The sequence below is a fragment of the Ambystoma mexicanum genome, chromosome 1q, assembly GCF_040938575.1.
Source record: "Ambystoma mexicanum isolate Mex_15411 chromosome 1q, UKY_AmexF1_1, whole genome shotgun sequence".
Classification (NCBI taxonomy): Eukaryota; Metazoa; Chordata; class Amphibia; order Caudata; family Ambystomatidae; genus Ambystoma; species Ambystoma mexicanum.
Genome location: NC_090922.1, coordinates 220532179 through 220559990, shown reverse-complemented (window position 1 = coordinate 220559990; position 27812 = coordinate 220532179). Strand labels below are relative to the sequence as shown.

General features: G+C 46.8%; 1 protein-coding gene across 1 annotated transcript in view; it reads left to right on the top strand.

The window, feature by feature from the left end:
• Positions 1-27812, top strand: part of LOC138526811 (sulfotransferase 2B1-like) — a 387634-nt gene that overhangs the window by 45891 nt on the left and 313931 nt on the right. The gene's annotated exons all lie outside the window — the stretch shown is intronic.

Sequence of the window (27812 nt, the reverse complement as noted above, 5' to 3'; positions counted from 1 at the left end):
TATATTGTTACACGTTTGTTAAAACTTTCTTTCAATGCCAATATTAGTGCAACTAGTTCAGCGGCTTGAGCAGAGTAATGCTGTGGTAACTGTACACATTTCATAGCCACACACACCGGAGCCTCCATCATTTTTACCACTGCTGCCCCAGTTCTCCGTATCCCATCTCCTTGATCAATAGTTGATGACCCATCAATAAACAAAAGCTCACCTCCCTCTAGTGCATTCTCTTCAACTTTTCTAGTACATGAATATATTTCATTTAGTTGGGTGCAGTCGTGGGCGTAATCTCCCTCCTCAATTATTTCTGCTAGAAATCTTGCAGGGTTAACAGTGCTACATCTAACAATCGCTAGTTCAGCCCTAGACAAAATGATCTCATAGCCTGATGCCCTTTGTGTCGTTAGTGTGGACTTGGGTTTATTCAATATTGCAAATAATGCATGTTCCACAAACAGTGTAGTTGGACACCCCATGGTTATTGCTGATGCCTTTTCTACTGCAAAAGCAGCTGCAGCGAGGCCTTGTTCGCAAGGGAAATGCCCTAACATCACGGGGTCTAAGTGGCCGCTATAAAATGCTACTGGTTTATAGCCCATGCTTCTTTTTTGGGCCAATACTGCTTTCATTACTGCTGAGTCGCAATGTGAAAATATAAAAAATCGTCGCTCATAGTCTGGGGATGCCAGTACTGGAGCTGTTGATATCGCGTCCTTCAATTCGTCAAATGCCTCCCTCATTTCGATAGTCCACCCCAACCTTTTCTCCCCTTTATTTGCTTCCTTCAACCCCTCAAGCAGGGGTCCTATGTATGAGCTGTAATCAAATATCCATGCTCTACAGTAGTTGCATAGCCCCAGAAATTGCTGCAGTTCTCTCACAGTCTGTGGCATGGGAGTGCTTGAGATGGCCTGTGCTCTTTGTGGTGCAATCTTTCTTCCATATTGGGATATCAGTTGGCCAATGTAGAGTACCTGTTCCTGACAGTATTGAATTTTTTCCATGTCTACCTTATACCCCTTTTCAGCCAATATAGTCAACATTTTTAACGAGTCCTCTCTGCATTTACTTTCGTTTATACTGCAAATTATTATGTCATCCACATATTGTAACACTGTGCTTTCCACCTCAACGTTACCCAAATCCATCTGTATCACTCTATTGAAAATTGAGGGTGATTCACAATACCCTTGTGGTAACCTGGTATGTTTCCATTTAGTATTTCGGTAAGTGAAACTTGTTAGATCTTGTGAGTCGGGGTGTAATGGTATTGAGAAAAATGCATTTTTAAGATCTATTACTGTAAATCGTGATGCCTCTGCTGGAATGCCACACAATATTGTGGCCGGGTTTGCTGTTACTGGATATTCTGCTTCCACTATGTTGTTCAAGGGCCTTAGGTCCTGTATGAAGCGCCAAGACCCCCCTTTAGCCTTGCGCACTGGGTACACAGCCGTGTTACATGGTGATTCTGAGGGGACCAATATGCCATTGTTTATAAGGGCCGTTATAGTTTCATATATGCCCTCATCTGCCTCTTTTGACAATGGGTACTGTTTTACTCTTGGTAGTATTGCTCCTTTTTTCAATTTTATCCGTACACCCCCTATGCTTTTAATGCATCCTACGTCATAAGGGCTAATGGTCCATAATGATTTGGGCACCTTTGACATATCCTCCTTAAAGAAGGGGACTGGGGTGCATGCAGGTGCCTCAAGTGCCATAGCAATTTTCTGCGCTATATGTTTGTGAGCCACTCGTAACCATATTTCTACACTCATCATGAACACCATTTCCCCCTCCTCTTTTTCTTCTGAAAACAGTTCCTCATCTGACACCTGGGTCAACCTACATCCTTCTGCTAGTGCTATCACTGCCCTCCATGCTCTTCCTTCTTTGTCTTGGGCGTGCACAGCAATATACTCAGCTGTTGTAATAATGCTTTCAATGTCTATTGCAAACACCTTTCCTTCTTGTTCATTAACAGGTGTTTCTGGTCGGAACAGGTAAGCTGCTGGCCTCCTCCATATTTTCCCTTCTATCCCTGGCATCCATGCAATTGCCATGTCTGTTCCATACTGGAATATCTCGCCATCTACTGGTTCCGCCCTAATCGCTGTCTGCCCACAGTATGCTTGCATAATCTGTCGTGCTGCTAGCATGTTAATCCCTGGAGTAGAGCAAATTATACCATCCTCTGTAAAGGAGATTGTCATATTTAACCTATTCATTATGTCCCTCCCCAGTATATTTACTGGTGAGGCACTATAATACAAGAGTGGAACTGACAGATCGTAATCTCCGATAGATAAGGGAACGTTATCAGTAAAAGGAACCAATCCTTTAGCCCCAGAAAATCCTTGGGTGTTCATGGCTTCGCCTGACATCTTAAATTTACCTTCCCTTATGCAAGACCGGGTTGCCCCGGTGTCAACAAGGAATGATAACTTTTTGTCACCTATCGTTACCTCTATGCGTGGCTCCTCCGCACTATTAGGTGTTACTGACAGGATGGGACACACCAAGGCCGTCTGTGGGCTGTCCTATTGGGGGTACAATGATTGGCCATTTCCTGTGTAAGGGTTGTGTCCCAATACCGTCACCCTACCCAATTGCGTTTGTTCAGTTTGGGGTTGTTGTGTTATCACTACTTGTTGTTGTGGCAGTGGCTGTTGTTGTGTTAATTGCTGTTGCTGCAGTGGCTGTTGTTGTGTTAATTGCTGTTGCTGCAGTGGCTGTTGTTGTGTTAATTGCTGTTGCTGCATGCCCTGCTGTTCTTGTGGTGGCCTAGGTTGTGCCTGCTCATTCCATGCTGGTGTTCCTGGCCTGACCCTACACGTGCGTGACATGTGTCCTAGTAGTCCACAACTCCAACACACGGGTGGTTCTCTGTTTTGCCATGGAAAGCTCCCTGTGTTGTCCTGGTATACCGGTTGCCCTGTGGGGTATGAACTTCCAACTCCCCCCACCTGCTGTTGGGTGTTATATCCGTATCCTCTCCCTCTCATAAATCCTCCTCTCCCTCTGTTATAACCATAATACCCAGCTCCTTGCATCTGGTACCCTCCTCCCACGTTTTGTGCGTGTAATTGTAGTGGCGGCATTTGCTGTATCATACTTTGTTGAGGTGCTATTAGAGCTGGGTCTTGTGCAGCCACTATTTGCGTGGGGCTTTGGGCCATTGTTGTGGGCGCAGTTATTAGTGCCCCCTCCATTGTATATTTAGTTAGTTTTTTCTGTACTAGTTTGGCCTCTTCCGTTTTCCTGTCCTCTTCCTTTTGTTTCATTTTTCCTTGCCATATCCTGCAGTGATGTACTATTGTCAGCTGTATTTCAGGCCATGGTTTTACTTCCATTCCCACTACTTTCTTTAGTTGTTTCTGGACTCCTTCTGGGAGCCCTTGTACTAGTATATGATAAAATATGGCTGGTGTTTTATCCCATTGTTCTCTAGTTTCCATGCGCCACTTCTCTTGAATATCCTGTATATAATCAACGGGATCTTCATTCTCACGCATCTTACGGGAAGTAATTGCTCCTATGTCTGATGTGTCTGGGTACTGTACTCTCAGTGCCTGCCATAGCGCATGTCTGCAGTTTGCAAATGGCGCCCCATCATGCGATGTGTTCGTTATTGTTATCCCATGGAATCCCGCTCTCTTCCAGATGTCGTCCGCTCTATCCCCTAATATTGATATTAACAGGCCTTTCACATCTCCTACTGCTAGTTTCTGCCCTGCGGTGTGTTTTTCCATTTCATATATCCACTTACCCGCACCTCCACTTAGTGATGGGAGCCTACATTTTATATTTTCTTTATCCGTATGCTTCCATGGTACATACTGCGGTCTAACCCCTCCTCTCTCCAACAGTGGCATTAAGTTGTGTCTTGTGTCACCCTTTATGTTCCATAATATTGAGTCCTCACACCCCTCCTCCTCCCCTGTTTCCCTTACCACTTCAAATTCTTCCTTGCTACCCCTCCTCCTACCTACCTCTCCGTCCCTTCCCCTTGTTTCGTCATCCCCTGTGTTTAATATTGGTATGTTTATCTGTCTGTCTTGCCTGCGGCTAGGGAGGTCTCTAAGCCGGCACGCATAGGGAGTCACTTCGTCCATGAATGGCGCAAGCTTTATTTTGCGCAGCGTGCGTGTGGTGGTTGAGCATGTAGGGTGCGATGGGGGAGGGCGTGATGGAGATGGCGATGGTGTGGCTTCATGGGTTTGTTTTTCCACTAGTTGTTGCACCCTCTCCTCACTTTGTTCCAGCTCCTCCCTTCTCTTACGGATCCATGGCGAGTCTATGTTGGTTCTAGTGAGGTACAGCTTATCTAAGCTTTCCCTTTCACTCTTTCTTCCTACCCTTTCTACTCCTTCTTCCTCCTCACTGCAAAAATCAGTCATAGATGGTATCCCCCACTCTGTTCTTTTCCCCTTTACTGTTACTGTTTCTAAGTCTATTAGCTCCATTTCTCCTCTTCCTTTGTTACCAACTGTTCCCCCTGGTGTTGATGTTGTTGCTACTTCTCTACTTCTATATACATCCCCCCATTTTTCACTCTCCTTATTTCTCCCTCCTCTTTCCTCTTCACTCCTCTCCTCCACTTCCCTACTATTTTCCTCCCTTTTCCTTTTTAATTCCTCCATCACTTCGTTGCTCATCTGTTCCAATATTCTTTCATCTTCTTTCTTCCTTTCCCATTTCACCCTTTCTCTTTCTATTTCTTTCTCTTCTTCATATTTCTTAGCTGCCTCTGATACTACCCTCCTCCTCCATATTTCCAATTCCCTTTCCTTGTCCTCTTCTTCCTTCTTTTTTTCTCTCAATACTACTCTTGACACCCTTTCTGCTGCTGCTCTTACCCTTCCATCTTCTATCCTTTGCTCCTCATTTCGTTCCCTTAATTTGTCCAATTCGTTTTTACCCTCTTTCCTTTTCCTCACTCTCTCTTTTTCCCCCTTCTCAAGCTGTGTTAGTAATTCATTCTGCTCATCCCTTAGTTTTGCCAATTTTTCCTCCAAAATCTCTTCTCTTTGTATTAGTAGCTCCTCCCCCTTCATCTCACTCTCCCTTCTACTATCCTCGCCTGTTCTCTTTACAGCCTCCCTTTCTTCTCCCGTTAGTGAACCCCGTAATTTTAATAATATCTGTGCAGCTACCCACTCATCATGTCCTATCTCTACAATCTGCTCTTCTCCAATCCTCCCCTCCCCCACTATCTTCCTGTGAGCCACATATGGTGGAGGGCTGTATGCCGGGTTTGAGTATCCTTCAGCCGCCCTTAACTGTCCTTCCATTTCTCCTAGTTCTCTTAAAGGGTACAACCCTTCTCCCTCTGTTTTCACTCCCGGTGTTATGGGTATCTCGTTGCTCGGTTCCTTTTTTATGTCTTCAATTTGTCAATCTTTTCTCTTCCCTCTCCTTCATTCTCCCCATTCTTTTTCCTTTCACACCCCTTTTCCCCATCCGTTCCCTCTTTCATAATCTCCTTTACTTCCGGTGTTTCTCCCATAGAAAACATTCCATTTGGTCCTGGTCGGGATCCCTGGAACATCCTCCATAAGTTAAACACCTCCATATGGCTCGCCAACTTCTTCCCCTTGTATGTATTGTGCAGATGGTTTAGCAATGAATGTTGGGCATATGGATCGAAACTACCATTAGGCGGCCATGGTGTTAACATTTTGTTATCCGTCCCCTGGGTCCACTCTATGCTGTACTTAATAAATTTTTCCCTATGGGGTGGCAGTGTTGTGCATATGTGTTGTAGTGGGGTAGTGAGGGTGTTCCCCCACCCTCCCGACCCTGTCCCATATGACATAGTTGTGCCCTACTTGTTACTCCTCCCTTCGCTATCAGTTTGCAATTTACAACCTTATATTGTTTACCTGGCCCCGTAAGTGTGGGGACTTACGACAATCCTTTACAAAGTATGCAATAATAATAAAAAAAATAAATAAAAAAAAAAAACCAAGAAATAATAAAACACATATATATATATATATATATGTATAATTTTGTATTGTATATTCCTTCCCCTACGGCCCCCTGCGGCCGAAGCGCACGCAGCCCCCTGTGACTGCGTACCCCTTACGACGATCTTATACAGTCGTCCTTATTCCTCGTTCTCCTCCCCCTTTTACATTTGCCGTGGCTGGCGTTCTCCGTGCTCAGCCACGCCCCTCTCCCCTTCTCCTCTTCCAATCCACTCGTTTATTGTTTATCTTCTTATCCGCTCCCTCATCATTTTTCTCTTCCCCACCACTTTCAAAACTCAATGTTCCTTGTGCTCGTGATATCCTATAAAATCCCTACTGGTGACGTCACCGATGTCTCTACGCTACTAGTACAGTCTCATTATTAGTTTCAAAATACACTTGCAATTTATCCCCGCTAACCCTACAGCTGTCTTCCTGTCTCTCCTGGAACAAGGTAATCTCATCAATAATATAATTGGACTGCACACGCTGCGTCGCCTCGCGTGTGATACGCCCCTCAACAGGAGGGCTTAACCAGCCAATTATCTTCCGTATTTGGCAACTATGCAACTAGCTACCCCCTACAGGGAAACGTCATCTACCTATCGAGTTTCTTGCTCGAACAATAGGAAACCTCATCTACCTATCGAGTTTCTTGCTCGACCAATAGGAAACCTCATCTACCTATCGAGTTTCTTGCTCGAACAATAGGGAACCTCATCTACTCATTGATCAATAAATGCCAAATCGTAGGAAACCACACACGCCCACCCCTACACGTTAGTCGCGATTTAGGCCAATCAGTGTCTACGAGCGGCCACACGTGATGTTTCGTGCTCCGCCCCCCTCTTTCACGTCACTGCTCTCGCACTCTTTTCACTCCCTTTCATTCCATTGCCAACACTATATTGTCAAACCTTCGCCGCGCACCTGTGCAACACCTCCCTCCTCCCTTGTTTAATCCTTCCCCCCTCCCTCAAAATTTCGCATTGCTCGTTGTGTGTGTCATGCTCACCAAGTTCTCTCGATGCAGGGCCGCTCGACTGCGTGCACCCCTCCAAGCGGCTCGCCACCTCCCCATGCTGGACCACGTCTGGACACTCGCCAACCGCGGGCGGGATACTTCTCAGCCGGCTCCCGAGGGCCAATATCCGGATTGCGCTGTCCGGTCTTCTCGCAGCTCCGCGATGGTCCTGTAGTCCTCAGAAGGGGGCAACGGCAGAGGGGGCCGCGCCGCCGGGCCTCCTCGCAACGGGAGTGCCTGGAAAAAGTAAAAATAAAAGTCGATCTTAAACAGATCTCAGCAGTGCCTCCAACTTGTCGGGGGGAAATTCTGCCGGGGTCGGCCGGACCGTCCGCAGACCTCCAGGCAGGGAGGCCCCAACTCCTCCCGTGTGTATCCCAGATAAGATGAGATAGAGTATGAGACGCACACAAGGAGCAAGGTGACTCTGCTGTTTATTAGACAAAACGGCAGGGATGGGTCAAGGAGCGCACGCGTTCGTCCTGACACACACTCAATTGTGGGGCTCGCAGGCCCTTTTTACTGTATTATGACGCGCTACTTGCGTCACTTCAGAAAGTTAACAAAAAACCTATCGCCACTCTTAATTGGGTGTTCGAGTGGTAGGGTTAGTATAGCACACATATAGAGAAAGATATTAGTGGACAAGGTGTAGTCAGGTGGTATATCTGGGTTGTCCCTACAATTAGATACATGAAAATTGTTACATGAAGGCTCCTGAGGATTGGCTAAATGTGCTGGCGTCAGTGATAAGAGCCCCATGTTCTGATTGGTGCACCCGTGAGCTTCCCAGCCTGGGACCACCGTCGTTCCCAGCTCTCGGTGTACCTGTAAGTTGCAACAATGTTTCACTATGGGTACATGCAGACAATGTGAGGACTTATTCATAGCTAGACGGGGTACCGTTCCCACTGTTGCAGATGTCCATTGAGCCTTTCAAGTGTATCTGCCAGTGTCTCGTAGCGAGGGATCCAGACGCCTCTGTTCTCCCGGGTTTGGCATCTCGTCAGGTTCGGCTTGATCACGTGGGGAGGGACCGTGAAAGAGGCATAATTCTGCACAATTAATATTCTTTTTCTACTGTGCGTCTGGTTTAATTTGTCGGTGTGACTTTAACGTTGGTGCGCGGAGTGCGAGGTTGCAACATCGTGCCTTTGATGATTTGCTCTTGGAACGTGGGTTTGCAACATTGCGACCTTGGCTGGTTGCTTTGCCAAGCTCATTCTGTAGGATCAGCAACTGACTCTTGTCTTGTTGATGTCCACGGGAGCTCTTGTTTGAGGCCTACTTTGGCCCGGTGCATAAGTTGTTCGTTTGGTGCACAGGTGCTTTAGGTTATAGGAGCATATAATTCCATAATCGGTATTGTCTTTATTATATTTCTCATCGTTGTACCTGATTTCAAAGAGAAGCGTGAGCAAGCTAGTAAAAGTTCATGACGCGTCTTGCGTTTCTGCATTCTGAAAGCCTATATAAAAATAATAAAGATGCACGTCCGTGAATATGCCTGTCGCCTACGTCATAGCACTGAGTATATTCTTCGTGTAGGTTGGTGTGGGAATGTCCAGTGTGTATATTTGTACAGATGTGCTTCCCGTTGTCTAGGTCGTCATGGCATCTCTAACGACGTGTAGATTTTAGTCTAGTTGATCCGTGCCGCAGGTGTCGGCATGGCCAGTGCGGGCTGTTGGGCAAGCAGATGGACACATCCGTATGTTCCTGTACCAGGGTATCTGGTCGTCTGGTAAATGGGCAAACTCTTCTCGTGGCGGGTGTTTGGGTCGTGACCCTCTAGGCCAAGCGCGAGAGGTGAAGGACGGGAGCCTGGTTTTCCATTCTCCCACTTCACACCCAATTGCATTTAGAAGTTGTGACCAATAGCCTCTCTGAGAAAGTTGATTTAGAAGTGTACCCAACTGTATTTAGAAGTTGCTCCCAATTGCATTTAGAAGTTGTGACCAATAGCCTCTCTGAGAAAGTTAAACTCAAAGTGCACCCAATTGCATTTAGAAGTTGTGATCAATAGCCTCTCTGAGAAAGTTGAACCCAATTGCATTTAGACGTGTACCCAACTGTATTTAGAAGTTGCTCCCAATTGCATTTAGAAGTTGTGACCAATAGCCTCTCTGAGAAAGTTGAACTCAAAGTGCACCCAACTGCATTTAGAAGCTGCGCCCAATAGCCTCTTTGAGAAAGTTGAACCCAATTGCATTTAGACGTGTACCCAACTGTATTTAGAAGTTGATCCCAATTGCATTTAGAAATTGCACCCAATAGCCTCTTTGAGAAAGTTGATTTAGAAGTGTACCCAACTGTATTTAGAAGTTGCTCCCAATTGCATTTAGAAGTTGTGACCAATAGCCTCTCTGAGAAAGTTAAACTCAAAGTGCACCCAATTGCATTTAGAAGTTGTGACCAATAGCCTCTCTGAGAAAGTTGATTTAGAAGTGTACCCAACTGTATTTAGAAGTTGCTCCCAATTGCATTTAGAAGTTGTGACCAATAGCCTCTCTGAGGAAGTTAAACTCAAAGTGCACCCAATTGCATTTAGAAGTTGTGATCTATAGCCTCTCTGAGAAAGTTGAACCCAATTGCATTTAGACGTGTACCCTACTGTATTTAGAAGTTGCTCCCAATTGCATTTAGAAGTTGTGACCAATAGCCTCTCTGAGAAAGTTGAATTCAAAGTGCACCCAATTGCATTTAGAAGTTGTGACCAATAGCCTCTCTGAGAAAGTTGAACCCAATTGCATTTAGAAGTGTACCCAATTGTATTTAGAAGTTGCTCCCAATTGCATTTAGAAGTTGTGACCAATAGCCTCTCTAAGAAAAGCTGAATTTAGAAGTGTACCCAATTGCCTCTCTAAGAAAGCTGAATTTAGAAGTGTACCCAATTGCATATAGGAGTGTACCCAGTTACATTTAGAAGTTGCGCCCAATAGTCCCTCTGAGAATGTTGCATTTAGAAGTGCACCCAAATTCATTTAGAAGTTGTGACCAATAGTATCTCTGAGGAAAAGTTTAAATTAGAAATGTACCCATTTGCATTTAGGAGTAAGAAAAGCAGAATTTAGAAGTGTACCCAATTGCCTCTCTAAGAAAGCTGAATTTAGAAGTCTACCCAATTGCATATAGGAGTGTACCCAGTTGCATTTAGAAGTTGCGCCCAATAGTCCCTCTGAGAATGTTGCATTTAGAAGTGTACCCAAATTCATTTAGAAGTTGTGACCAATAGCATCTCTGAGGAAAAGTTTAAATTAGAAGTGTACCCAATTGCATTTAGGAGTGTACCCAATTTCATATAGAAGTTGCACCCAATAACCTCTCTGAGAAAAGTGGAATTTAGAAGTGCACCCAACTGCACTTAGAAGTTGCGGACAACTGCCTATCAGAGAAAAGTTGATTATAGAAGGGTACCCAACTGCACTTAGAAGCTACGCACAATTGCCTATCTGAGAAATGTTGATTTTAGAAGGGTACCCAATTGCATTTAGTAGTTGTGACCAATAGCCTCTCTGAGAAAGTTGAATTCAAAAGTGCACCCAATTGCATTTACAAGTTGCGCCCAATAGCCTCTCCGAGAAAGCTGAACTTAGAAGTGCACCCAATTGCATATAGAAGTTGTGACCAATAGCCTCTCTGAGGAAAGCTGAATCTAGATTCACGCCTAATACCCTCCCTATATAAACAAATTGAATCAAGAGGCTAATGCTGAATCTGAAACGGCGACTAATAATCTAAGACGAAATTCAGTTAGATTCATGCCTAATACCCTCCCTGTATAAAGGTGAATTGAAAGAAGTCCACCCACTAGCGTGCCCTACTCAATCATATTAGTATAACTAGCAGTATAGCTGTGTAAAGTAGAATCTAAAACGGTAACTAATAATCTAAATACCCCCTCTAAACAAATTGAATCTTAAGGCTGACCGAATATCATCTCTGTGTACAGGTGAACTTAGAAGTGTACCTAATAAACGAATATCATCTCCCTCTACAATTGTATCTAGAAAGCACCAAATAGTCTTTAACCAGTTGAACCTGGAAGTGTGCCTAATGAGCGTGAACCACCGATCTTAGAATTACAATCAGAAAACCCTCCTAAATCAACCCAAAGCTCGCACCAATCATGAGCGCACCCACCCCACCAGAGTCTGTCAGAAACGATCCCTGTGGACCACCCGCTCCCTCCAAACTGCCTTCCCTCCTGCCCCCCCTCCCAAATCACCCCAACCTCCTCCCCACCCCCTGCCATTCCCCTCTCCAAACACCAAGCCTGGGGGGCACGATGGCAAGCCACTCACCCTAAGACCACTCATTCCCTGAACCCCACCCCGACCCGCCAGCATTGCCCATACCCGCTCCCCTCACTATCATACCGGCCACACCCCACCCTGCAATCACCCACCCCTCGCCTTGCCCTCATACCCCTGCCACCTTCCCCCCGACCGCACCCTTTCCCCTCCCTAAAAACTGCGCGCCTAGCCCTAGCAAGAACCGAAGCTGCTTCCCTCTCCCCCTCTGACCCCCCTACCCTCTCTCCGACACCAGTCGCAGCAAAGAAACTAAAGAGGAAACGTTCCTGGTCCTCCTCAACCTCTCAGCACTCCTCCCCTCCCCTGTCTCGACCCACCACCTCTCTCCCACACTCTACCCCCTCCCCCGTGGCCTCTCCCTTCCTGAAACCCCTCTCCCTCGATTTCTCCTCTACTGCAACTGAAACTCCTAATCGCCCACAACCCATCCTCAAATCCCCCAACCCAAACCCGATCATTCTATCACACGCAGCCACCCAACCCTGCCCGAAGCCAGCCAAATTATCTGCACGCCCACTATTCCCCAGCATCACTAACATTACCCCTCTCCCTCCGCTCGCCCCGCCTCCGCCCCATCCCGCTCTAGCACCAAAACCATCATTGCCTGCCGATATAAACTGTATCCTATTCAACGCCCGATCTGTAGCAAAAAACAGACATTGCATCTTTGACCTCCTCGCCTCTGTCAAACCAGACCTAGTTTTCATCACTGAAACCTGGTTCTCTGATGACTTCAGCCCAATCGCTAAAGAAGCCTTTCCCCCTGACTACTGCCTCATCCCACTGAACCGTCCATCTAGAGGAGGGGGGGTAGCATTCGTCTTCAAATCTCTCTTCTGCGCCTCAATCATGGACAACCAACCCTCCATTCCAGCCTGCAAAGCTCTCCTCGTTAATCTTTCCTCTCCCCGTCGCTCTCACACAGCTTCCTAATAATCTACAGGCCCCTGGCTATGATAAACAATTTGCAAACAACCTGTGCGACTCTATCGCCCCTCAAACTAAACCATCCCAACCTCACCCTTCTTGGAGACTTCAACATATGGCTCGACATCCCCACCAACCCTATGACACACGCCCTGGTTGACGGCTTAGATGCAATTAATCTCCGTCCCCACATAAACGGCCCGACTCACTATAAAGGACACAGTCTTGATGCCATATTTAGCTCCAACACCCTGATTCATTTAAACCCCCCCACCCCTATCATCTGGTCCGATCACTTCATTCTCTCGTTCGTCATCCACTCACCCGGCCCCCCTCCCATACTCGCATTGCAAACTCCGAACCTACGCAAATGCTGGAAAAAAACTAATAATCACCCCGAACCTAGCCGAGGCACTCCTCCAATCTCCACCACCCACCTGCCGTTCCAACAACCATCTAACCCCTGAGGCCTATGACTCATGGCTCAACGCATCTCTGATGCAACTCACCCCCCCGTGCAAACCATCATCCCGCCATGGCCTTTTCCCCAGATGGTTCACTCCTGAGTTGAAGACCACTAAACGACATTACAAACACCTTGAACGCAATTGGCATAAAGAGAAAACCCACGAGAGCAGGACCACCTTAGCACGAACCTGGATCGGTACAAGGCCGAAATCCGGAAAGCAAAAAAAGCCCACTACAACACCCGAATCCTAAACAGCAAAAACCCAAGCAAAGAACTCCACAAAATCATCTCCGAATTCACCAATCCAGCTTGTAATACAACCGTCCCGACTCCGTCACAATCACTGTGCGACACACTCTCCCTCCACTTTTACACCATGGCTATTGAAAGGACAAAAACGCTAAACACCAAACTGGCTCTCCTACAGCCACCTCACAACCCGCTGCCTGTACTGGCCAGCCCATCAGCTGCGACCACTACGCAACCAACTTTCGAATCTTTTAGTCTAATATCACCAGAACAATTTCTCAAACTTCTATCTGCCCGCAAACCATCTGGATCACCAATGGACCCCTGCCCAGCCACAACCCTTAAAGAAATGTTCGCTTCCACCTGTGCAGGAGAACACGCAAGATCCATCATAAATGGCTCCCTTTCTTCTGGTATCTTTCCCGAAGCATTCAAAATGGTGCACGTAAAACCTCTAATTAAAAAACCTTTGCTCGACCCTCTCGAGCCCAAAAACTACCGCCCAATCTCAAACACTAGGTTCCTATCCAAACTCATTGACTGAACCGTCTACTCGCAACTAAATGCCTTTGTCGAAGCCAACAATCTCCTAGACCCCACCCAATCAGGTTTCAGAACACGTCATGGAACTGAAACCACCCTAACCTCGATCTGGGACGACCTTAAAATGACAGCAGACTCCGCGGGATGCGCCGCAATAATCCTTCTCGACCTATCCGCCGCCTTCGTCATGATCAATCACTCAATCCTCCTGGACCGCCTTCACTCCCTAGGAATCCGTGGAACCGCTCTTAAATCAATAGCCTCATTCCTCAAAGACAGGCACCAAATAACGACACTCTCCAGCTTTACCTCCCAAGCTCGACCAGTCGACACGGGAGTCCCTCAAGGAGCATGTCTATCCGCCCTCCTGTTCAATCTCTACCTGATCACCCTCCCACCAATAATTCGCTCACACAACATCCTATGTTACAACTACGCCGATGACACTCAGCTAATTCTAAAATTCCTGAACTCGAAACCAAACTCCCAACCTGACTTGGCATCCTCCCTCCTAAACATTGATCTCTGGATGACCCAAAGCCACCTCTTGTTAAACCCATCCAAAACAGAAATCATGGTTTGCGGCAACTCCGATCTTCTTCCGAACCCACTACCCTGGCCACCCGCCATGGGCAACTCACCAACACCCTCCAACACAGTGAAAAATCTTGGATGCACACTGGACTCCGACCTAACACTCTCACGCCAAGTCAACAATGTCTCAAAGTCCTGCCACTACCACCTTAAAACCCTTAGGCGCATCTTTCCATACCTCTCATTTCCCAACAGAGTCTCCGCGGTCCAATCAATCGTTATATCCAGACTGGACTACGGAAACCCCCTATACCTCGGAATCCATGCCTACCAACTGAATAAAATCCAAAGAGCGCAAAACGCGGCGGCCAAAATGCTACTTGCGCTCGGTCCAAGAGACCAAGTATCTCCAGCCCTTAAGACACTGCACTGGCTCCCAGTAGCCCGTAGAGTGGCTTTCAAAACCTTATGCCTCTCCCATAGAGAACTGCATAAAACTGGACCTCAATATCTTCAAGACAAACTAATACCTTATCATCCCACTCGCACCCTAAGATCAAGCTCAGCCGGCCTCTTTGCAATTCCTAAAACAAACTCAGTCAGCTTAGGTGGATCATCATTCTCAGCCCTGGCTCCAACCCTGTGGAACTCGCTCCCACCCCACATCCACCTAACTGAGGACTTAACGTCCTTCCGCAAACTACTGAAAACCTGGCTCTTCCCATAAAACCATCCGGTTTCAAAACTAGCATCATCTCAATAACACCGACCCAACAAACTACCTGAAGCGAGATATTGACAGCCAAATAAACTCGAATGTTAAAAAAAACAAAAAACAAACAAACAGAGCTAAACGAGTAAAATAGATCAAAATAAGTAGAAGGGTGCATGAGCGGAAAAACAGACGACTAGAAAGACCATATGAGTATAAATATTGGAAGAAATAGATGATCAGCATAAAGCCAATGAGTTTATAGAATGGATGGTTGTGTAGAACGGTTGAACGTACAGAGTTGATGAGTACGTGTAGAGTTGACGATTACGCAAATACAGAGAAGCGAACAAGACAAACGTATTGACTGGATGAACGTTTGACCAGACGAACGAATGAGAGCAAACGAGCAGGTAGAGAGGATGAGCATGGGGATCGGATGAGCGTGGAGAGTGGATGAGCGTGGAGAGGGGATGAGCGTGGAGAGTGGATGATCGTGGAGTGCGGATGAGCGTAGAGAGCAGATGAGCGTAGAGAGCAGATGTGCGTAGTGAGAGGATGAGCGTGGGGTTCGGATGAGCGTGGAGAGCGGATGAGCGTGGAGAACGAATGAGAGTGGAGAGCGGGTGAGAGTGGAGAGTGGATGAGAGTGGAGAGCGGATGAGAGTGGAGAGTGCATGAGTGTGGAGAGCGCATGAGTGTGGAGAGCGCATGAGAGTGGAGAGCGCATGAGAGTGGAGAGCCCTTGAGTGTAGAGAGTGCATGAGAGTGGAGAGCGCATGAGTGTGGAGAGCGCATGAAAGTGGAGAGGGCATGAGAGTGGAGAGCGCATGAGAGTGGAGAGCGCATGAGAGTTGAGAGCGCATGAGAGTTGAGAGCGCACGAGAGTGGAGAGTGCATGAGAATGGAGAGCGCATGAGAGTGGAGAGCGCATGAGAGTTGAGAGCGCGTGAGTGTGGAGGGTGGACGAGTGTGGAGGGTGGACGAGTGTGGAGGGTGGACGAGTGTGTAGGGCAGATGAGTGTGGAGGGCGGATGAGTGTGGAGGGCGGACAAGTGTGGAGGGCAGACGAGTATGTAGGGCGGAGAGCGGATGAGTGTGGAGAGCGGATGAGTGTGGAGAGTGGATGAGTGCGGAGAGCGAATGAGTGCAGAGAGCGGATGAGTGCGCAGAGCGAATGAATGTAGAGAGCGGAGAGCGTATGAGTGTGGAGAGCGTATCAGTGTGGAGAGCGTATGAGTGTGGAGAGCCGATGATTGTGGAGAGCGGATGAGTGTGGAGAGCGTATGAGTGTGGAGAGCGTATGAGTGTGGAGAGCGCATGAGTGTGGAGAGCGCATGAGAGTGGAGAGTGCATGAGAGTGGAGAGCCCTTGAGTGTAGAGAGTGCATGAGAGTGGAGAGCGCATGAGTGTGGAGAGTGCATGAAAGTGGAGAGGGCATGAGAGTGGAGAGCGCATGAGAGTGGAGAGCGCATGAGAGTTGAGAGCGCATGAGAGTTGAGAGCGCACGAGAGTGGAGAGTGCATGAGAATGGAGAGCGCATGAAAGTGGAGAGCGCATGAGAGTTGAGAGCACGTGAGTGTGGAGGGCAGACGAGTGTGGAGGGTGGACGAGTGTGGAGGGTGGACCAGTGTGGAGGGCGGACAAATGTGGGGCGTGGACGAGTGTGTGGGGCGGACGAGTGTGGAGGGCAGATGAGTGTGGAGGGCGGATGAGTGTGGAGGGCGGACGAGTGTGGAGGGCAGACGAGTATGGAGGGCGGAGAGCGGATGAGTGCGGAGAGCGGATGAGTGCGGAGAGCGAATGAGTGTGGAGAGCGGATGAGTGCGGAGAGCGAATGAATGCAGAGAGCGGAGAGCGTATGAGTGTGGAGAGCGGATGAGTGTGGAGAGCGCACAAGAGTGGAGAGCGCATGAGAGTGGAGAGCACACGAGAGTTGAGAGTGCGTGAGAGTGGAGAGCGCATGAGTGTGGAGGGCGGACGAGTGTGGAGGGCGGACGAGTGTGAAGGGCGGACGAGTGTGGAGGGCGGATGAGTGTGGAGGGCGGACGAGTGTGGAGGGCAGAGAGCGGATGAGTGCGGAGAGCGGATGAGTGCAGAAAATGGATGAGTGCGGAGAGCGGATGAGTGCGGAGAGCGGATGAGTGCGGAGAGCGAATTAATGCGGAGAGCGGAGAGCGTATGAGTATGGAGAGCGAATGAGTGTGGAAAGCCGATGAGTGTGGAGAGCCGGTGAGTGTGGAGAGCGGATGAGTGTGGAGAGCCGATGAGTGTGGAGAGCAGATGAGTGTGGAGAGCGGATGAGTGTGGAGAGCGTATGAGTGTGGAGAGCGGATGAGTGCGGAGAGCGGATGAGTGCGGAGAGCGAATGAATGCGGAGAGTGGAGAGCGTATGAATGTGGAGAGCGTATGAGTGTGGAGAGCGTATGAGTGTGGAGAGCGGACGAGTGTGGAGAGCGTATGAGTGTGGAGAGCAGATGAGTGTGGAGAGCGGATGAGTGTGGAGAGCGGATGAGTGTGGAGAGCCGATGAGTATAGAGAGTGGATGAGTGTGGAGAGCGTATGAGTGTGGAGAGCGGATGAGTGTGGAGAGCGGATGAGTGTGGAGAGCAGATGAGTGTGGAGAACGAATGACTGTGGAGAACAGATGAGTGTGGAGAGCGGATGAGTGGGGAGAGCGGATGAGTGGGGAGAGCGGATGAGTGGGGAGACCGGATGAGTGTGGAGAGTGGATGAGTGAGGAGAGCGGATGAGTGTGTGGAGCGGATGAGTGTGCGGAGCGGATGAATGTATGAAGCGACTGTGTGTATAAAGCGGATGAGAGTGTAGAACAGATGGGTGTCGGAAGCGGATAAATACATAGAGCGGATGAGTGTGTCGAACGGATGGATTCGTAGAGTAGTACAGACGAGCAGTATTGTTAAGCGGACAAGTGTTGTGGACCAGACGAGTGTTGTGGAATGGACAAGTGTTGCGGACTGGACGAGTGTGTAGACTGAACGAGAGTGTAGTGCCGACGAGTGTATGGAGCAGACGAGAGGGTGGAGCAGCCGAATGTGTGGAGCTGACGAGTGTATGTGGGGCGGACGAGTGTGTGGAACTGACGAGTGTGTATGGAGCGAATGAGTGTATGTGGAACTAACTAATGTATACGAAGCGGATGAACGCATAGAGCGGTTGGAGTTATAGATTGGATGAATATGATGAACGGACGAGTATGCTGAATGGATGAGTACGTAGAGCGGATGAATAGTATGTTGAGCGTGAATATGTCAAGCAGAGATGAATGTGTAAGGCAATCATGAACGCCTGAAATTAACAAAATGCATAGAACGGACCTGTACACACGGAATGCGTGACGTTCATAATATGCGTTGGAATATAGGGAACATTTGAAAGAGAATACATCATACCACACCCCACGCTTACTCTCTCCTTTACACCACCACTCATCTAGAACACAGAGATACTATGACACCATTCGGTATAACTGTTCTCATATCAACATCTCCCGCTCACTCCACATCATTCTATGTAAACATTGCTGGTTTCACACCACCCAGCCAGGCGTTCTCCTCATGCCTAACGCAGCCACACTCGATCTGGATAACTCCGGCCAGAGCGAACACATACTCCTGATCTCTCAACCACCACACCTACCGCTAAGAAGCAGCTACCACATGAAATCCATACCAGCTGCACACATACCTGGTGCAGACACGCACTTTTAGGACTCTCTCTACTCTCTCTATTGACCTGATGAACGTTTCCAAGGGCGTTCAACCTACCAGCGCCTTCAGACCATACCAATGGTATATAAGGCACTGTATAAATGCAAAATAACATAACATAACACAACACCCTCGCCTTGATCTCCCATACCTGGTGGCTCAAGCATGGCTATGGTAGCCGTCCTCTCACAAAAGGACCACTGAAACTGGCCAGTTACACCCTGTTGCCTTCTGGTCGCGTAAATTCACACCCCCTGAATTCAATTACGCTATCACAGACAAAGAACTCCTGGCCATTAAGTCAGCCTTTAAGGCATGGCGGCACTACCTCTTGGGTGCCAGACACACAATCACCGTAATAACTGACCACCGGAACCTCCAGTACCTAAAAACGGCAAAGGCCCAATCCTCACAACAACTACGTTGGGCTCTTTTTTTTGCTGAATATGACTACGTGATTAGATTTCGACCAGGGGTGAAAAACAGGAAGGCCAATGCCCTTTCCCGTATGGGGGTGGAAGAGCAAGGGTATCAGACCCCTGACCTAATAGCAATCATCCCTGGGGTTAAGCTCCTAGGAATCACAGCAACCATAACTCAGAAAGAATTACATGAAGAAATCCAAAACCTGATGAGTCCGGAGCAATTACAAGTGTGGAGGTCACAAGGAGAACATTACATGATAAAAGATCAGTTGCCCTACTTCAGGATCGTTTATTCTTACCAAACTAAGAACTACGAGAACAAGTCATGTCCGGTTATCATAATTCCTTGATCGAGGGCCACCCCGGAATCGCTAAAACCCTAGCCAAGGTAAAACAAAACTATTAGTGGCCCACGTGGTGTAAAGACATTATCCAATTCATCCTATCTTGTGGAGTGTGTGCTCAAAACAAGTCATTCAAGCAGAAACCGGCTGGGCTATTACAACCAGTGGAAATCCCACCAGCACCCTGGCACACGTTGTCCCTCGATTTTATTACTGACTTACCACCCAGTCAAGGGTTTAACACTATTCTTGTGGTCGTGGACCTATTTTCAAAAATGGCACATTTCATTCCTCTTAAGGGGCTCCCAAATGCTTCCACTCTGGCAAAGGTCTTTCTTGAAGGCATTGTACGGCTCCATGGGTTTCCTGCAGTTTTAGTCTCAGACCGAGGTACTCAATTCGTATCTAACTTCTGGAGAAAATGCTGCTCTATGGCCCAGATCGACATCCGGCTATCCACCAGTCGCCATCCCCAAACGGATGGTCAAACTGAGAGGACAAATCAGACGCTCGAGCAGTATATGCATTGCATGTTACACCAAGGTGAAGGAAGCTGGTTCGACCTATCATGGATAGCTGAATATGCTTATAATAATTCCCTACACACCAGCACTGGGCAGACACCCTTTTATACCATGTATGGCAGGCACCCACGTACTTCTGAGTTGGACGTTCCTACAACCCTGGAAATGCCAGCAGTGAAAACCTTGCACACGACCATTTCTCAAACCTTTAAAAGGGCAGCTGAACACCTACTTCAAGCTAAGAATCGCCAAAAGAAGTTTACTGACCAACACCGAGCAAAGGCCCCCAACTACCAAGTGGGAGACAAAGTCTGGCTGGCATCTACACACGTGTCCATTAAAGGAACCTGAACTTTCCATCCAAGATACCTGGGTCCATTCACCGTCACCTCTGTAATAAATCCTATGGCGGTCAGACCAGCTTTGCCGTCAAACATGCAGATTAATCCTGTGTTCCATGTGTCTCTCCTTAAACCTGTTCAACTTGGGACCCGGGTAGCAACACCACCGCAGCCAGTAGTAGTCACCGGGGAGCTAGAATTCGAAATCAGGGAGATCCTGGATTCAAAGTACGTCAGATCCAAATTATACTACTTAGTAGACTGGAAGGGGTATGGTCCACAAGACAGGACATGGGAGCCTTGTGAGTACATCCATGCACCTCGCTTGCTTAGACGATTTCATCAAAACCATCCAACAAAACCAGGACCAGACAGAAGAGCCACCTTGAGAGGGGCCTTGGGCGGGAGTGCTGTCATGATTCCTCCCCCTCATGTCCCCAGCCCTCCAAGATGTCAGGCTGGAGCCAGGCTACGATCACCTACATGGCCCTCACGGGCCTCTCCATCCCTCCATAGACCCACTTGGAGTCAGACTTGGCGCTTGCGGCACCGGACTCACTCACTCCCATAGGATAACATTGGGGATTGGACTTGTAGTGCATTGATGGGGACAAGATGGATGCCCCCACATATTTCAGTTCCCAGAACTGCATGTGTGGTCTAGTCTTTTGGGTGTGGTTCAGCCCAGAGGCACCTGGGATACCCAGAGACTATTTAAGCCACACCCAGGCTGAGAAACATGCTTTGCGTTTTCTGCACCTGCGTTCGGATCGGTCTCCAGTAGGCCTGCATCTTTCTTCTGCGCTCAGCTCCCGCAAGAACAAGAACACCGTTAGGAACAGCCTTTCTTTGCGGCGCTTCTGTTATGACTCTTGCAATTATTTATTAACAACAAAGTTTCTATGAATATATTTTTAAAGAGGTTCACTGAACCCTTACCTGCGAAGAGGGAAATGGGTAAGGATGAACAGTGGGGAGCTTTCCCAGCTCCACCTGTGACCTCGATAAGGTGAAAACAAGATCCTAGGTAAAGCAGGGGAAACCCTCCTGGGGAAGAAAACCCAAACGTAGAGTCAGACTGTAGGTCCGGAAGCAAAGTTTCCTATCTTTACGAGCGATGCAGAGTTTTGTGCGGATTTGCAGTGTTCTGGGTCCAGACGCATAAAGAGAAAGAGAACCTTCTTAGTATTCTTGTTACAAGGATAAAGGGGTATGCAAGGGAGAATAGCAGCCAAAACAATTCAGGAAAGCAGTCAGTGGACTTACCAGTTGCAAGATATCCTTTGCTTTAAATTAACTTTTTGGTGCACGTGTTGCGCAAAGTAGGAAGTCTTGATCGGGTGTGATGCACAAAGTAGTAGATTGTCCTGGCGTCTGTGAGAGGGTGATTGCCTTTATAGCAAATATAAATTGACTGTCTGACAAATTAAACAGATTGGCAAAAAGTCCAATGCAGGGTTAATCCGACGAGTTCAGAAAGAAATTCCCCTTGGAAACACTGTGTTAGAAGTCACACAACAAGAAGGGTTTTAGATGCGTATTCCTAGTTTAATTTTGACTAGAATTACAATAAGAGTTCAGAGTGGCAGAATGGCAGTGAGTATGAAAGGCACTGCTTTTCCGTTTGAAATTATGTGTTAATATACACACGGAGTATCTGCAGCCAAAGTCTCGCCGGGAACAAACTTTGAAAGGATCCCAAGATTAGTTCCGGAGTCGTAATCCAAACAAACTAAGCGAATGGGAAGTGCTGAGCAAGCCACGGGGAAGCCGTGCTGCAGCTCGAGTTACAGAGCAGGGAGAAATGAATGAGAAAAGAAAGGAAAAAAGGAAAGGAGATAGCACTTACTTCGCCCGGAGATCCATTAGTTTCACAGAGTTAAGTTTGAAGTAACGCGCCGTTCTGGGTTGGAAAGCTAGTAATAAAGGAGGAGTTAGAAGCGGCCATTTTGGAAGAGACTAGACCAACGAAGATGTTAAAATAATCGCAGTGAAAAGAATCCGCCATGTTGGGGAGGTGATTCTTGGCTTACCGATGTATTCTCCACCTTCTCCATAGGGAATACCTATGTATGACAGTATGCCCCCCTTGTGAGGGGTTAGGACCGGGTTTCCAGGGACGTGACCTGTGAAAACGTCGAATACAATCCGGAGCATGGACCTGTGAAGCAGGTTCCCATGTACGATCAGATATAGCATATCCTTTCCAGTCAATTAAATACTGAAGTACACCACGAAAGTAACGGGAATCACAGATGCCGGCCACTTCATATTCAGGCCCAGACTGAGTATCGACAGGCGGTGGGGATGTTATGTGCTTTCTCTGGAATCGATCCGGAATATAGGGTTTCAATTGTGATACGTGAAATACAGGATGTATTCTGGACCAGGAAATTGGCAGTTTCAGTCGGTAGGCTACGGTTCCAATGGCTGATAAAACAACAAAAGGTCCGAAATATCTGGGTGAGAGTTTGGAAGGTACCAGGTGGCGGGGGAGGAATTTAGAAGCTAACCAGACCTGGTCCCCTACTTGAAGAGGTGGAGTATACATTCTTTTTTTGTCAGCCTGTACCTTTTGTTGTTCTCTCGAATGGGTTAAAGCGGTAAGGGCCTTTGAATGACCTATCTTAATGGAATCCATCAAGGAAGTTATCGAGGGACTATGGGGACTAGAGGGAGTGATGGTAGGTATGCTGGAAGGGTGGTAACCATACGTGCAACAGAAGGGGGAGGTGTTGATGGAACTATGGTGGGTGTTATTATATGCAAATTCTGCTAAGGGTAAGAGTTCTGACCAATTGTCTTGAAGGGTTGACACAAAGCATCGTAAATAGTGTTCAAGGGTTTGATTTAGTCTCTCGGTTTGGCCGTTAGTCTGGGGATGGTACCCTGAACTTAAGGCACGTTTGATGCCCAAGGTTTTACAGACCAGGGTCCAATACCGAGATGTATATTGGGATCCGCGATCCGAGATTATGGTGTCAGGAAGGCCATGTTTAGAAAAGATTGAGTGGAGAAATATAGTGGCCATTTGGGCTGCAGTTGGTATTTTGGGAATGGCTACAAAGTGAGCAAGCTTGGTGAAGTAGTCAACAGTAACCATTATGGCTGTGTGATTATTGGAAGGTGGAAGATCAACAATGAAATCAGTTGATATTTGTTGCCATGGTTTGGTGGGGAGAGAAGGTTGAACCAGTAATCCAGAGGGATGATGGCGGGACGTCTTAGTTTGGCTACATACTGCACAAGAATTTACATAATCTTGCACATCTTGAGAGATTTTAGGCCACCAAAAGTGTCGGTTAATTAGCAACAAGGTTCCTTTCACGCCTCGATGTCCAGCGATAACGGAGTCATGATTCATTTGTAGAGCTTCCTTTCTTAATTCTTCCGTGGGAAGATACAATTTGGAATCATGGAAGTACAATCCATCTTCTGCGATGAGATTGAATCTTTGCTTGTCAATGGTGATAAGGGGTTCCATTGTGGAAGTTACATCCTTGATAGTGGATAAATAATCTCTAACAAGATAGATGAAAGTAGAGTCTGGGAACATCTTTTCTTTTTGAAAGGAGTGTTGGTGAGTGATGGGTTTTCGAGATAAGGCATCTGCCATGATGTTGGTGTTGCCTGGGATAAAAGTGAAATTTATCCGATAAGATGAGAAAAAATGAGCCCATCTGGCCTGTCGGCTATTTTGTGTTTCTGTATATTGTAGAACTCGTAAATTGTGATGATCGGTTCTTATCTCAATGGGGAATTGGGCTCCGATCAGTAAATGTCTCCATTCTTGTAAGGCCTTTTTTATGGCCAGAAGTTCCTTTTCTAGGACGGTGTAATTGACCTCTGAGTTGGATAAAGTCTTGGACAGATAGGCGAGAGGATGTTCTCTTCCGGCCGTGTCCATCTGTTTTAGTACCGCTCCTATGGCCTTGTTAGAGGCATCGGATTCAACTATAAAGGGTAGTTTTTGATTTGGTAGTCTCAAGATGGGGGCTGTAGTAAAGGCCTGTTTCAATTTCAAAAAGGCTTCCTGGGTTTCGTTAGTCCAGTCAAATTTGTGATTCTTCTTAAGAAGTTTAGTGATGGGAAGAATGGTACGTGAGAATTGTGGAATAAATTTGCGGTAAAAATTTGAAAACCCCAAAAAACTCTGAATTTCTTTTATGGTTTGTGGTATGGGCCAATTTAGAACTGCTTGTACTTTGGTGGGGTCCATTTGTGTCCCTTGTGCGGATAGTATGTACCCCAAATATGGGATTTGGGGTTGATGAAATACGCACTTTTCTAGTTTGGCAAAAAGATGGTTCTGTTTAAGTCTTCTTAATGCTTCCCGAACATGGATGATGTGATCAGGGAGGTTCTTGGAGAAAATCAAAATATCATCGATGTATACCACTACCGTGTGTAGTAAGAGGTCTGAAAAAACATGGTCTATAAACCTTTGGAAAACGGCAGGTGCGTTGGAGAGACCAAATGGCATAACCCTGTATTCGAAATGTCCGAATGGGGTTCTAAAAGCAGTCTTCCACTCGTCGCCTTTGCGTATTCGGATGAGGTGATAGGCGCCTCTCAGATCGAGTTTGGTGAATATGGTTGCTCCTCTCACGGCTTCTAGGATGTCTGGAATAAGGGGCATGGGGTACTTATCCGAAATGGTTATTTTATTTAACCCTCTGTAGTCTATACAGGGCCTAAGTTCAGTTGTATCCTTTTTTGGGATAAAAAATAACGACGCACCTGCCGGTGAATGAGATTCTGTGATGAGTCCGTTACGGAGATTGCTTTCCAAGTATTCATGTAGGACATTTTTTTCTGTTTGAGACAGAATGTACATCCTACCGAAAGGAATAGGTTGGTCTGGAATTAAGTCAATGGAACAATCGTCCCGACGATGGGGAGGGAGCTCTTTGTACTCAAGATCAGAAAAAACTTCTTTATAATCATGATAATGGTTAGGCAAGGTTGTCATCACTTTGATGGAGGTTGATTCCTGAGACTGAGGTATAGGCGGGAGGGTGTGAAACCCTACTGATCCCTCATTTAAACAATGGTTTACACAATGTTCTGAACCTAGAAAAAGAGTTCCTGCTGTCCAATTGATAAAAGGGTTATGTAGTCGGAGCCATGGAAGACCCAAGATCACGGGATAGTGGGCTGCTCTTATGAGGTCGAAAGCTATGTCTTCTTGATGGGTCGAAATAGTCATGTTTATCAGTTCGGTTTCTTCTTTGATAAGTCCCGAAGAGAGGGGGGTACCATCCACTCCTTCTACGGGGATGAATGTAGAACGTGATCTACGAGGGATATGATACTTGTGGGCCCAGTGGTCATCCAGGAAGTTTCCTGCGGCTCCACAATCGATCAGAGCTGGGATGTTGTCAAGTAGGTGATCTTTCACTCTCAATGATATTTTGATGAGCACCATTTGGGTAGAAATTGGAGAACTGTGTTTTCCTTCCCGGATCATAGTTCCCCTTATGACCGGGAATTTGCGTTTCCCGATCTTCTAGGAGGGACCAATGGGCAATCCTTTAACTCGTGTTCTTTGGAGGCACAGTACATACAGAGACCCAAAGTACGGCGTCTGGTTCGTTCTTCTGTGGTTAAGGGGCCTCTTGCAGATCCTACTTGCATGGGTTCTTCTTCTTTGGAGGATTTGGGATGGAATTTAGTATTTTCAGGTAAGCGGGGGTTTCTGGATCGTTTCTTTTCTGTATTACGTTCTTGTAGGCGGTAATCCAGTTGGAGAACCATAGTGATCATTTCCGCGAAATTCCCAGGTCGAGGCAGTCTAGAAATCTCGTCTTTTAGATCTTCGTTGAGTCCTCTACGTAGTAAGGTAATTAAGGCATCATCAGACCAGGCAGTCTCATGGGCCATTTGTTTGAATTGGGTTATAAAAGATAAAGTTTCCATAGACCCCTGTCGAAAGTCTAATAGATGCTCTTGTGCTGATATGATTACTTCTTGTCTTCCAAACATTGCCCTCAGACTATTGATGAATCCAGGATAGGAATCTAAAATTGGATTATTGGTTATCACTAGTGGGGTCGCCCAAGCGAGGGCAGCTCCTACAAGATTCGAAATCATATGGCCTACTTTAATGCGGTCTGTAGGAAAATAAGCAGGTTTAAAGGCGAATTGCACTACACATGAGTCTAAAAACTCACGAAGTTTTTTTGGATTACCATCATATTTACCGCCCGGTAATGGGCCTGGTGGTAAGTCGTGGTGTTGCATCATTAATTGTCTGAGAACGGCATTATCGTTTTTTAGGGTCTGGACCTCTGTGGTGAGATTTTGCAATCCCGCCATCATTTGTTGTATTTGTTGGTCCATTTATTCTATTATTTTAGGCGTTACTTTCTGTTATGACTCTTGCAATTATTTATTAACAACAAAGTTTCTATGAATATATTTTTAAAGAGGTTCACTGAACCCTTACCTGCGAAGAGGGAAATGGGTAAGGATGAACAGTGGGGAGCTTTCCCAGCTCCACCTGTGACCTCGATAAGGTGAAAACAAGATCCTAGGTAAAGCAGGGGAAACCCTCCTGGGGAAGAAAACCCAAACGTAGAGTCAGACTGTAGGTCCGGAAGCAAAGTTTCCTATCTTTACGAGCGATGCAGAGTTTTGTGCGGATTTGCAGTGTTCTGGGTCCAGACGCATAAAGAGAAAGAGAACCTTCTTAGTATTCTTGTTACAAGGATAAAGGGGTATGCAAGGGAGAATAGCAGCCAAAACAATTCAGGAAAGCAGTCAGTGGACTTACCAGTTGCAAGATATCCTTTGCTTTAAATTAACTTTTTGGTGCACGTGTTGCGCAAAGTAGGAAGTCTTGATCGGGTGTGATGCACAAAGTAGTAGATTGTCCTGGCGTCTGTGAGAGGGTGATTGCCTTTATAGCAAATATAAATTGACTGTCTGACAAATTAAACAGATTGGCAAAAAGTCCAATGCAGGGTTAATCCGACGAGTTCAGAAAGAAATTCCCCTTGGAAACACTGTGTTAGAAGTCACACAACAAGAAGGGTTTTAGATGCGTATTCCTAGTTTAATTTTGACTAGAATTACAATAAGAGTTCAGAGTGGCAGAATGGCAGTGAGTATGAAAGGCACTGCTTTTCCGTTTGAAATTATGTGTTAATATACACACGGAGTATCTGCAGCCAAAGTCTCGCCGGGAACAAACTTTGAAAGGATCCCAAGATTAGTTCCGGAGTCGTAATCCAAACAAACTAAGCGAATGGGAAGTGCTGAGCAAGCCACGGGGAAGCCGTGCTGCAGCTCGAGTTACAGAGCAGGGAGAAATGAATGAGAAAAGAAAGGAAAAAAGGAAAGGAGATAGCACTTACTTCGCCCGGAGATCCATTAGTTTCACAGAGTTAAGTTTGAAGTAACGCGCCGTTCTGGGTTGGAAAGCTAGTAATAAAGGAGGAGTTAGAAGCGGCCATTTTGGAAGAGACTAGACCAACGAAGATGTTAAAATAATCGCAGTGAAAAGAATCCGCCATGTTGGGGAGGTGATTCTTGGCTTACCGATGTATTCTCCACCTTCTCCATAGGGAATACCTATGTATGACAGTTTCTGCCCATCAGTCATCGCTCCTTCTGTTCTGCAGGCATCTTCGGCTGTGTCATTCCCATCCCGGCACAATGCTTCCTAAGGAAAAGGGAAAAGAACAGAAAAAA